The sequence below is a fragment of the Lingula anatina genome, chromosome 9 (genome assembly GCF_051362555.1).
Source record: "Lingula anatina isolate TDL-2025a chromosome 9, LinAna3.0, whole genome shotgun sequence".
Taxonomy (NCBI): Eukaryota; Metazoa; Brachiopoda; class Lingulata; order Lingulida; family Lingulidae; genus Lingula; species Lingula anatina.
This window is the reverse complement of record NC_141775.1, coordinates 16,369,691-16,382,239: the sequence shown is the minus strand read 5'-3', so window position 1 is coordinate 16,382,239 and position 12,549 is coordinate 16,369,691. Positions and strand designations below refer to the sequence as shown.

The 12,549-nt window shown below is 36.0% G+C and overlaps 1 long non-coding RNA gene across 1 annotated transcript in view; it reads left to right on the top strand.

Annotated features, from left to right (window-relative positions):
• Positions 1-12,549, top strand: part of LOC147759990 (uncharacterized) — a 25,722-nt gene extending 13,173 nt beyond the window's left edge. Inside the window, exons 2-3 of the long non-coding RNA XR_015331158.1 lie at positions 659-770; positions 11,721-12,549. This is a non-coding gene — a long non-coding RNA (uncharacterized LOC147759990). The remainder of the gene's footprint in view (positions 1-658; positions 771-11,720) is intronic.

Here is a 12,549-nt window from a genome sequence, read left to right as displayed (position 1 = left end):
TTGATACAACATAACCCGGTATTGTTTGCTCGTGTCGATAGCAAGCTCTTTGCATCAGCTATAATAGAAAACTTAAGTGAGGCAATTAAGAAGGAGCAGAGCGTGTTCGTTGAACCGACTAATTTGGGTGTCCGATAAGGATTACTTGCCGATTCCTCTAAACTGTAATTATCAAGCGGCCTCTATTGTTCGACCATATGGGGCAGGGCAGGGAAACCATGCGGCCATTTGGTAAGGGGAATTTCAGCCGGCACTGTTACTGTATGCCTGTCTGCTAATTAACATAGGCACTGTTTTGTGGGCTATAATATTGATCTTAAAGTTTGGGTCAATTTTCAGCCTCATATTCCTTTGGATAGCCAGTGCAACGCTTGAACTTTAGCCCATTAAAATGAGTTCAATCTGCGTCTGTTCAAGTGTCACGTACATGTATTTTATGACTAAATGAACATCGCATCTTAGACTGCATTCCCACAGATTTAGATCGATCCATCAGTCTTAGGATCTAGTAAGATCGATCTAAATCTCTGGAAATGCCCTCTTAATGTCTAGATAATTTACGAACTCGACATGAATCATGCCTGTGTTTAAGAAAAAATCAGAAAATAGTCCGAGAACATCGAAAATAATCTGATACAATCTGTTTTACCTATTTCAGTTCTTCGTGCTGTTGCCTTTGGGTTCCTTGACAGGAAAAGAAACATCAGAAAAACAGTTCTATAACGACAGAGTGGTCACGCGATTCGCCACTTCGAAAAAATAAATATGAGGTGGGTGAAAAAATGCAAATAAAAGAACAAGAAAGAAGTACAGAAAAACGACGTATTTATCATTTAATTTTACAGGAAATAATCTGATATAGTCCGTTGCATCTATTGTTGTGTATTGTGTTATTGTACTTGGTTGCCTTGAAATTGATTGCCGCTTAGGTTGTAAATTAGGGGAAAAAAACCTAAAATGTTGACTCTCTGTGAAGAAAGGGCATACACTAGTATTTATATTATTAATAGCGATGCCATCCACGTGTATCAGCTAAATTAAAATTCATCAAAGTGTTGGTGCGTACGTAGATTACTGCAACAGGAAGCGAGCCTCAACTAAAAGACGAGATTGATGACAATATCATGACCGCTCGCAATAAAGTTTATGATGAATGTTATTATCAAAACATTAACACGTGTTAAAGGTTTTCAGTGAATGAAGCTAGTGTGTTCAACATTATGTCAAGTTGTACAACTTTGCCCATAGCGCATTTTTACGACAGTAAGGAATGTATGACTCTTATGGCGTCTTGTTTCCTGTGGTAGCTCAGGTGTAATGTTTAGCATTTATGTTGATTAAATGGCTAGGGCACCAAAGTTATGTTTTGTTAAGATAATATACCCCATCTTGTTGCTGGATAGGGGTGACTAAAAAGACCGACAGGATAGTTGCTGTTTTCTTTAGCCACTAAAAGACGATCTTTTCCAGCAGCGCTTCATAAACAAAAACCTGAAGCACTGAATTAAGATATTATATATATATATATATATATCTAACTCCCTGGGGTGTCTCACTAAATTGCTGTCAACTAACCGGCTTAAATATCTACCACGCCTACCGAATCAGCTAGCCGGGGGGGGGGGGGGGGGGGGGAAAGATAATTACCCCCTAACAGCTTTATTAGGCGTGGCAGACATTTAAGCCGGTTAAGTTGACAGCGATTTAGTGAGACTCAGCAGGGAGATAGATCGATCCAAATATCTGTGGGAATGGCCCCTAAAATGACCCCCCCACCCCCGAAGGGGTTGGGCACTTTAGGCTCCTATCATTGGATAGCGCAATCTTTAAAACTGCTACCGAGATTCCAAGGTTTTGTCTTCAACTGTGCACGCGAAAAAGAATGAAATGACTCCATGTTGTTACTTCAACAGAACATATATTTTACTCAACTAAAAGTTACATAGTGCAATAAAGATTCCTTCCCAGCCCCAATCCAATCTCCCCTTAAGATTTAGTTCAAAATATTTATGCTTAACTTTATCAATTAAATTGTCAATTAAATAAGCCATGAAACGATTGGTTAATTCAAACACAAGTCCACCCCTCATGGGACTGGGCACTCCCAGTAACTTCATGTAATCAAGCTATAACAGATTGATTACATGAAGTTCATGTAATCAAGCTCTAACAGATTACTAGCTTGAAACAAAGGTCATTAAAATTTGAACTGCTAGGTGTGAAATACCATCTTAAGCTTATCCTAGTTGTAAAATGTTTTCTAAAGCTTATCCTAGGTGTGAAATATTATCTTAAGCTTATCCTAGGTGTAAAATATTATCTAAAACTTATCCTAGGTGTGAAATATTATCTAAAGCTTATCCTAGGTGTGAAATATTATCTTAAGCTTATCCTAGGTGTGAAATATTATCTAAAGCTTATCCTAGGTGTGAAATATTATCTAAAGTTCATATTCTTCCACAGATTGATTTAAGATCACACCATGTTTGAACAATTAAATATGTTACAATTTCTTTTGATACCGTGGTCCCTATCACATAAAATGCAAAACAGTAATGAATACAATACGATAACAAGGTGGTTATAAGATGTAAAACAATATGATATCAAGTTAATCATAAGATATTACACAGACTTGACATTTAATATGGAATATTTTCCAAATCATTTTTCATCAGTTTTTTTCTTTTTTTTTTTTTTTTTTGGGGGGGGGGGCTGACTGGTAAATGAAAATATGGATTAAAATCGCGTTTTCATAACTTTAAATAATCCCTTTGATGTCATTGAGACATCAGTTCATTAAATGAATTCGCCAGCGAAGCAAACAAAAATGCATTGCCTATTCTAAGTCACACGACAACCATTAAAAGGGGCATTTTGGATCTCCATATATTCCAAATTATCATCTGTAAAAGAGTTACGCGCCCCTCAAAGGACCCTCATATCAGTGTCTAGTCACAGCAACGGTCGCTGTTACGCCTGAACTCATCTTGCTGCTAAAGGTAATCCATGGGATAGGTTTTTTTATTTTAATCTGGTGTAACATTCCAGGCAGCGGTCAACATTTGTCCAATTTGGTGCAGTTTTGTTGTAGGAAATGTAGGCCGTTGATTCGGTGAGTAATGACCTACCCACATAATGTCTATGTGGTTCAAATATGGCGATTTGATGACCAAAGGAGCTGTGCATTCCCTTGGTTCTGTAAGTTATTTGCTATTAAAAGTGCTCTGTGAGAGCCGGCAATCTCACCGTGCAATCTAAAATTGTCCTATAGTTACCTCTATCAAATGATAGTCAAGTGGTTCCCAGATTATTCCTATTTGATCTGGTTCTGGTTTTGATCGATGTCTACCATAAGTGTTTTGACAACTATGTGGTATCCACTTCAAATACTGACGATGTCAGTGTATCTAATTATTTTACTTCGTCGTATCCTCTTCAGGATGCCCTTACTCTCGTCATCAATAAAGAAAGCCACGCGGTTCCAGTATTTTACCCAGGAATGGTCATGTCCCCAGTTCATTAGAGAAACAGATGACGATGCTTTACTGTTTACAGTGGCTTCCTCAGTTGTTGTCTGGTATTTTAACCTGCTAAAACCAGATGGGTGTTCGCTATGGGCCTTGAAAATGCGTTCTGGTGGCATTTTACCCCTCATTCTAAACAGACTGAATGTTTTTTTTTTTTTTTTTTTTTTTTTTGGTTAAATTGCAGCAGCATGTCCGGAAGGACAGTGAGTCCTGTATCCTGGTGGCAAGATTTCGATACATTGGGTGTGAGTTCTGTGTAGATACATCAGTCTGGACAAAAATCTATTCAACTGTGCGGACCGTTCCGTGTGACACAATGATCTGTCTGGTAATGTCTGTCTTTTTTGCGCCATTCTGGCACAGATTAACAATTTTGTAAAACACTGCTTCACTCATTTTTCATGCGAAACCAACCGCTTGCATGGAAAGAATTTAATTGCAATAATTGCCGACATATGGATACTTTTTGACAGAACCATGCTTCTCTATAGCCAAGCTCTGACCAGCCCAAAAGGAGCACTACCCTATTAAATCACTGCATATTAAACAATGCAGCAGATATGGTAGTCAGTTAATTGGTAGCCATACACCTGACTACACACTTCTCCATTCACGTACCTTATATGAAATTTGAGTTTATGAAAAAGAAAGAATTTTTACCCAGGCATACCTTTGAAAATGAAAAATACCATATTAAATGTCAAGTCAAGTTGGTCATAAGATATAATTTTATACGATAACGAAGTGGTCATAAGATATAACATTATACGATACCAAAGTGGTCACAAGATATAATATCATACGACAGCATTGGTCATAAGATCTTACATTATAAGATAACAAAGTGGTCACAAGATATAATATCATACGACAGCATTGGTCATAAGATCTAACATTATAAGATAACAAAGTGGTCACAAGATATAATATTATACGATAACAAAGTGGTCACAAGATATAATATCACACGACAGCATTGGTCATAAGATCTAACATTATAAGATAACAAAGTGGTCACAAGAAATAATATCATACGACAGCATTGGTCATAAGATCTAACATTATAAGATAACAAAGTGGTCACAAGATATAATATTATACGATAACAAAGTGGTCACAAGATATAATATCACACGACAGCATTGGTCATAAGATCTAACATTATAAGATAACAAAGTGGTCACAAGATATAATATTATACGATAACAAAGTGGTCACAAGAAATAATATCATACGACAGCAGTGGTCACAAGATCTAACATTATAAGATAACAAAGTGGTCATAAGATATAATATTATACGATAACAAAGTGGTCACAAGAAATAATGTTATATAATAACAAAGCAGTCACAAGACATAATACAATACGATAAGAAAGTGGTCACAAGATACAATACAAATAACAAGTTGGTCGTAAGATGTAATATTATACAATAACAAGTTGGTTATAAGATGTAATACTATGTGATTAAAAGTTGGTCATACAATGTTATACAATGTCCGGTAATAAAGTCATGAGTGGTATTAAGCTATAACATAAACGGCAACTAATAAACATAAAAGTTTGCTATGAGACGTACATAATCCATATAGTGAGATCAAGGTACGTCAGTTCGTATAGAATTGAAACAGCAATTCTTAAACATGTGAACGATGGCCACCCACCTAAGGAAACTGAAAAGATTAAAACAATTTGAAATTAATTTTCTGCAAATTAATCAGTTTGCAAGAAACCGTTTATGGGTTTTTGTAAAAAAAAAAATTTGCAAATTTGCTTTTAATTTGCAAGAGCATCTAAAGTTTGTGGAAAGATGGCTTTCTATCCTTTCAAATATAAACCAGTTCCTTATTTGCATGATACCATCCCTTCTTAACAATTGCTATCAAATTTAAAGCAACAGTTTGTAAAAAGACTAGAAGTTTGCTAAAGGGGCGCACGCAACCATTAAACACCCAACCCTCCTCAGCAAGGGCCCAACGAAAAGCCGTAATGTAATGCTTAATGCGTTATGCTTCGAACGATAGGATGTATTTGGCCAAAGAGATACAGTTCCTAGGTTTGCCCAACTTACTACCTGAGGCATGCGCTGTTGTGCCAGGAATGGAGTCCACAAGGAATCGTAGTCCGTTCCCCATTACTTTGTACTGGTAACATTCGTCCAAAATACCAACCCCAATACTCTGACTAACCCTAACCCGTACTAAGCATATGCGACTTTTATTCCCAGGACTACCATTCCTGTTATACCGGTGTGACGGGAATAAGAGTCCGGTGTGACTAAAAGTCCGGGACCCCTGGTTTCTGAAACTGAGGGTCCACATTGAAAAACAGGGTCTCTGCGATATATTGTGAAACGTAGAGTCCGGGTGTAATAAAAGTTTAAAAATGAGGGTTCGGCGGACCCTAAAATGGTGGGACTCTCTGTCACGTCACACCGGGTTGTATTGTAAACCCAATACACGTGTGACTATCCGTTTTTCGAAGCATCACCCTTAGCAAATGATGCTACAAATTTGCTGCAATATTGCTGTGACTTGCAATTCCTTCTTGTAAAATTGTAGCAAATTTGCTGCAATATGACTGAAAATTTAATCAATAATTTTTTTATTCTGCAAACTCGTCGCCGTAACCATTTAGTTGGCAGCAATATTGCTAAGGGCAGTGCAGCCTGTAGATAAGGCAGGCACACGTTAGCCTAACTATTTCTCTGGCTATTTTTTGTACAAAAATGACGTCTTCACTCAACTAGTCTCTGGGAAAAAGTACAAGTAGTTATAAGCAATCGACACCCACTGTATGCGACAGACAAGAGTGTAATTACGTTGCCTACGACTCCATAATGACACTCTTGTAAATCGCGTGCAGTGAACGATTGCAATTATACTCTCTACCAGAAGTACTCTGTATACACGCATCTGGCTGTTCAAACTCGTTTAAGTGTCAGACGGCGTGTTTTAAGCTGCGACAAAAAAAAAAAAAACGTTGTTTTTAAAAAAAATAACGCTTTTCATGTAAATGAGTTGAAAATAAAATCTGACAGTATATCTTGATTTAAACGAGTTCAAATGTATTAAAAAGTGCAAATACATTGTTCCGCGATGAAGTGTAATTCAAAATCATCTGGAGAGCTGGCAGAAAAACTGTTGGTTCCTTTCCTGGCTGAAAGGCAAAGATCTCAAAACTTGACGTTCAGACGCTGTAGTTATGTGTTCTCTGAGGATAAAATGTCCTGCATTGACGATATCCGTAACGAGAATTTCGTAGCTCGACGTTCTGTAAAACAAGAAACTCGATCTCGCACCCTCTTGTCACGAGACTGACGTAATTAGTGCCTGTGGTGCTTGAAGCTGCGTCTCTGATGTGGATTTCGAAGGCGCCGTTGGGAAGCGCTACATTATTTAAGATAACGCCCCTAAATACAGAATGCCTTTAATTCAGTCACTGTTCAATTTGGGTATGTAAAGTAATCAAAATATTATATACTTCATTTTTCCAGCTATTTTTGGTGAAAAAGCACCAAAGATTGGTTTCAGATTTGACAGTGTCTTCCATATCCAAAATTTCATCATGTTATATCGCCTTGATCCTTATCAAACGTACTGGGAATCTTGTTTTACGGCTTTCCTCTTGATGAAGCTTTCAGGTGGTTAAGTTTTCACTATTTATGAATAGTATATTTATATGCATTTTGTTAGTTTATCATTCCACCAATGGTCGGCGCTACCAACGGAGTTTCTCATGGTATCGGATATTTCAATAGCTCTTCACCAATTGAATTTTTTCAGGATAATCAGTTCTTCAGGAGGGGAATAAGTGAATACAAGTTCACAATATATACATGTGCATTTTGCCTTATTAGCGGAGGTCTGCCTTCTAGAAGCGCTCTCTAACTATTCGATGCAGAAATAAAACTCTGCCTGAGTTGGAAACGACATTTTCTTCCATTCCGTGAAGGCCCCCGGCTTCCAACACTCAAGGTCAAGTAAAAAAGTCTCTTTTAAATTTCATAATGCTCCATCCATGTAGTAAACTGCAATCTAAAATGATAATGATAAACCTCTTCTAAGTCACACAGACAGTGTCACACCTCTGTGTGACAAAAATTTTAGTAACACCCCTTCATCGCAAAGGCATACATGTACATGTATTATATCCATTGCCGCCGAGTTGGCACATATAACGATTAAAAAAAACTGAAAATAGTAAATTATATTTTGGCAAATAAGATGGTGAACATTTTAAAATTTCTCGAAGATTTGACCAATTTTCACCTCAAAAACAGCGAACTTGCAGTTATAACATTGGATTGTTGATATGTTATGGAGTGATAAAAAAATTGTGTTTTGACGAAGCTCGTAATGGATTTAATTAAATTTTAATCTAAGAAAATTTTACACTAAGAGAGCTACTCATCAGCACTAACACTGTCTCTTCTTATAGATTAAAATGGCCTGGTGGTTTAGTAGCTATGCCACAGACTGATTTTTCACTAGATATCAACAGTCATGTCTATGCTAAGGCATGGCACATTTCTCTACTGTTGGAGAAAAGTGAACATAATTCATCTGCGGCCCTGGTAGAGGATAGTGGTTTAGCATAACTCAGAATATCTCATTTAATACATGTACCTTCAAATGTTGAACGCTTCACAATCTCTTTTGAACGTCTGACCAACTATCATTATGTATACGTGAATTTGCACGCTTTTCATATCACAGTTGCTACTAAAAGACCATAATAATTCATGAAACACTCAGTTTTATCGTCATTAAAATATGTTTATAATAATTAAAGAAGATATTTTATTTCTTATGAGACAGAGCATGTCAAATGGACCTGGCTATTAAGATGTGCATTACTAAATATAGACACCAATATAAGGGCACACCACATCATTGCAAGAAATAACTTAAAAGAATCAACCTGTGGTCTTAAGATTTATTTAACTTTATTGCTTCTCTTAAATGTACTTGGATTAGAAGAATTTATCAGACAGACAACATATATGCTCCACTTCTCCAAGCTATTTTTGATAGAGATGTAATAAGTTATATATTTGCTTTTGGGAACGCGTATTTAGACAAGCTTATTAAGGACAGTAGTAACTGTTTTTGGAAAGATGTTCTGGTTTCCTGGAAAGTAGTGATAACACGCCTACTACGCCTATTACGCCAAGAAAAAGTATAATATCTGTGGAGCCGATTTGGTATAATGATAACTTGAAGATTGGAGGCAAGCCTGTGTTTATAAGGAAATGGTTTAACAAAGGCGTTAAAATTGTTGGCGATTTTCTTGAAAATAACAGAAGTTTTACAAAGGAAGAATTTGAACAAAAATTTAGCCTACAAAACTGTGGTGAGCTTACATTTTACGGTATACGAAATTCTATTAAGCACAGGCTTATGAATACAAACACAAAACGATGTTCTTGAGATCACCTCTCACCCATTTTTGCCTCAAGCAATAGAGCTTCTTATCAAACATAGTAAAGGTTGTAGAGACTTTTATCAAACTCTCTACAAGCCAGCTACACGGATGACAAACGAAAAAAAAAAATGGAACGCAAATTTTGATATACACTGGAAAGATGTCTATATGTCTATACTGTTTCGAAACAACAAAGAACACCAAACTGCAGTGGTTCCAAGATCGCATAATACAAAGGCTCCTACCTGTTAAATCATATTTAAAAACTATAGGGATTGAGAACGATGACGTCTGTTCTCTTTGTGGCGTTGCCAGGGAAGACAATTCGCACACTTTCTTCCAATGCGCGTATAGTAAGAAAATTTGGGAAGAACTGAAGGCGTACATCTTTAACAGAACAAATAAAAACATTACCTTTAATGAAAAATGCATCCTTTTCGGCTATCCAACACACCCAAACTGCCCAATTAATTTTGTGATTCGTTGTACGAAATTTTATATTTAAAAAAGTTTCAAAAAGAAAGAATGTATGCGTCTTTCTTCACTCATAAATAACATAAAGGATCAATTTATAATAGAAAGATTCAATGCATTAAAAAAGCTAAATTTAACAAACTTTGAAAAAATGGGAAAATTGGTCAGACATGTTTTAATTTAATTAGTATTCATCTGTTTCAGCAAAATAATATGGTGCACTTTTTTCTTGTTTAATAATATATTGTATGTTTGGTTGAATACATTGTGGTATCGATCTTTATTATTATTATTATTATTATTATTATTATTATTATTACACCTATTGTTCATGAGATTATAAACGTATATTCGTGTGTGTGTGTGTGTGAGAGAGAGTGTGTGTAAGAGAGTGAGTGTGCATTTACCATACTTAGGTATATGTACATTCCTGTACTGAAAATTTTCAATTAAAAACTCTGCACGTGCGCAGAAGACTTTGTACTCGCTCTTCAGTGAGAGCTGGGCTTAGCGCCAATGTAATTAACGCTTGTTATGCAACCTGCCTTGTCTTGTCTGTCTGTTAAAGGGCTGTTTTATTGTCACAGATGAGCAATTAACTATCTTGATTACTGTCAAGGGGACTTTGCAGGGACTTGCTAAGTGACCGTGCCTGAGTAGTTATGCAAACGGTTACAAGCCATGTAATCATCCTTGATATTTCAGAACAGGGTCACAGTGCAGAGATTAGCCATCTGTTACATATCTGTTAATATCTAGTAAAAAATCAATCTGTGTAATGAATGAAATGTGCATTACTATATACAGTCACCAATATAAAGACACACCACTTTTGCAAGAAATAACTTAAAAGAAACAACTAACTGGTAGATCAAATATTATTTTGGTTTGATATGAGATATTACAATACTAAATTTGAAAAAAAAATCGTCCATATCGTAACATACACAGCCACCCCGCATATTTGAAGTACAATAAAATAGCGACTTCGCACTTAAGAGGCGAACCTCACCAAAATAAAATTTTAGTCAAAAAAAAAAAAAAAAAAAAAAAAAAAAAAAAGACAATGCTGATTTACGAAAGAAAAAATGGGCATTTTTTAAAGAAAATAATTTCTTGTATACCTTAAATCTTTGAAACAAACAGTGCAGAAAGAACACGTATTTTTTCATCATCACTTGTCAGGTCTGGATCAGGTGTTGACAATCATTGTCCTCAAGTTTACTCTATTTTCAGTCGATTGGGTGAGCTCGTTGTTGGGCAGTTATTGATTTGTTGCAAATGCATTAATGCCGTCAATGCATTATGTCCTGTGTCTTTTTTCATAGAGAATGTTAATATTTACAACACAAGAGTCAAAGGCACCTTGCACAAACCATTCACACGCTGAGAATAAAAGTTCTTGCAAATAATAATGTAAAATACATGTAGAAATTGTAAGTAATAGAATCTTAGTAGACTATAACAATTATTCTTTCCAGTCATACGAATGATTTTTCTGTACTTTTCAATTCGTTAGATCAGCTGCCTTTTGAGGACTCAGTAGATATAAGGACTGAAGATATATTTTTTCTTCTTTTGGTTAATAAATAATATATGCATGCTCCCCAGAGTGGTTGAATAAAATTCTGTCTACACAGAGTGAGATATTTCTTAATGTGAAGGAGTAGTAGATTAAGACCCAATTCCCATAGATTTTATATCGATCTATCCCTGTGGGAAGTCTCACAAGATTACTGTCAGCTTAGCCGGCTTAAGCGTCTGTCCCGCCTACTAAAAGCTGTAAGGGGGTAATTAACTATGGTGCGCGCTCGGCTGACTACAATTTAGCGTGAACCCCCAGGGAGTTAGGTCGATCTAAATCTAAATCTCTGGATCGATCTAAATCTCTGGGAATGCATCCTAAGACCTTTGCTTAGATAAGGACACCCCCCCTTTGAATTTGCTGGCTACGGGTCTGTAAATTCAGTTAAATTCAATGCTATTTCAGGATATCATAACACAATTTCTTGAAGGAGGTATTTTGTCCCTATTTTTTTACTTACTTCTCATTTACTGAGTTTAAGTACAGCCTTCTGACTTAAGACGACTCCGGAGGAGTCTAGGCTTCGTAGGCTAGCAGCTAAGAAAAAAAAAACGTAAGCGACCCTTTAGATTTTTCGTGAAACGGGACTTAGTGATGTATGGACTTAATTACGTTGGTAACCAAGCTCTCAGTGAAACCGACTTAGGCTTATTTATTCATTTATTTATTTTATTTTGTTTTTGTTTTTATTTTTTCGAACAGGGGCCAAGAATAATTTGGTTTTGTAACAGACAGCGGGACAAGAAGAAATAAACTCTTTATCATCCAAACTCTGATGGAAAGACAAGTTGAAGTTCAGAAAGATCTGTGCCTGTGCTTCATACATTAATCAAAGGCATTTTACACAATAAACCACGAACATGCTATTGCTGACGCTTACTTTATGTATAGTCAAGGCAATCAGGCTTGTACCTTTATGCTTATGATCTTAATCATTTAGTTCTATTCCCAAATAACATTAAAAGTGGACAAAACTGTTACAATTATAATATTTGTAATATTTGCTACGCCGGTGTCAAGCAACACAAAGTCTTACGTTTCTAGGGTCCGGCGGACCCGGTGTTTTAAAGCTGAGAGTCCGGCGGACTCCCTGTCTCGAAATAACGGGTCCCGGACTATATAATCTGAAATGTAGAGTCCCCCTAGATACTCTATTTCAGTACGGAAAGTCCTAGGACCCTACGTTTTAATACTGACAGTCTGCATTGAGGAGTAAAAATTAAAAATATTATTCTTATAACATGCAATTTGAATATGATTTTGAACATGATGAAGAAAGATATGGAGTGAAAAACTATGAAGATTAAAGGTTTAAAAAGCATGATAACCCTCGTAAAAATTAAACACGTACTATAAATTTGTATTGTTGGCATTTCATAAACTTTGATTGGCTCTATTTAGCCTATGAATGCAATTTTAAAAAAATCAGGAAAATATTTAATTGAATTCTTCATATTTATAGCAAATCCAACAAAACACTTGCTGTGGTTTTCCCATTATTTTCTCATTCAAAAACTGAATGAAATGTGGG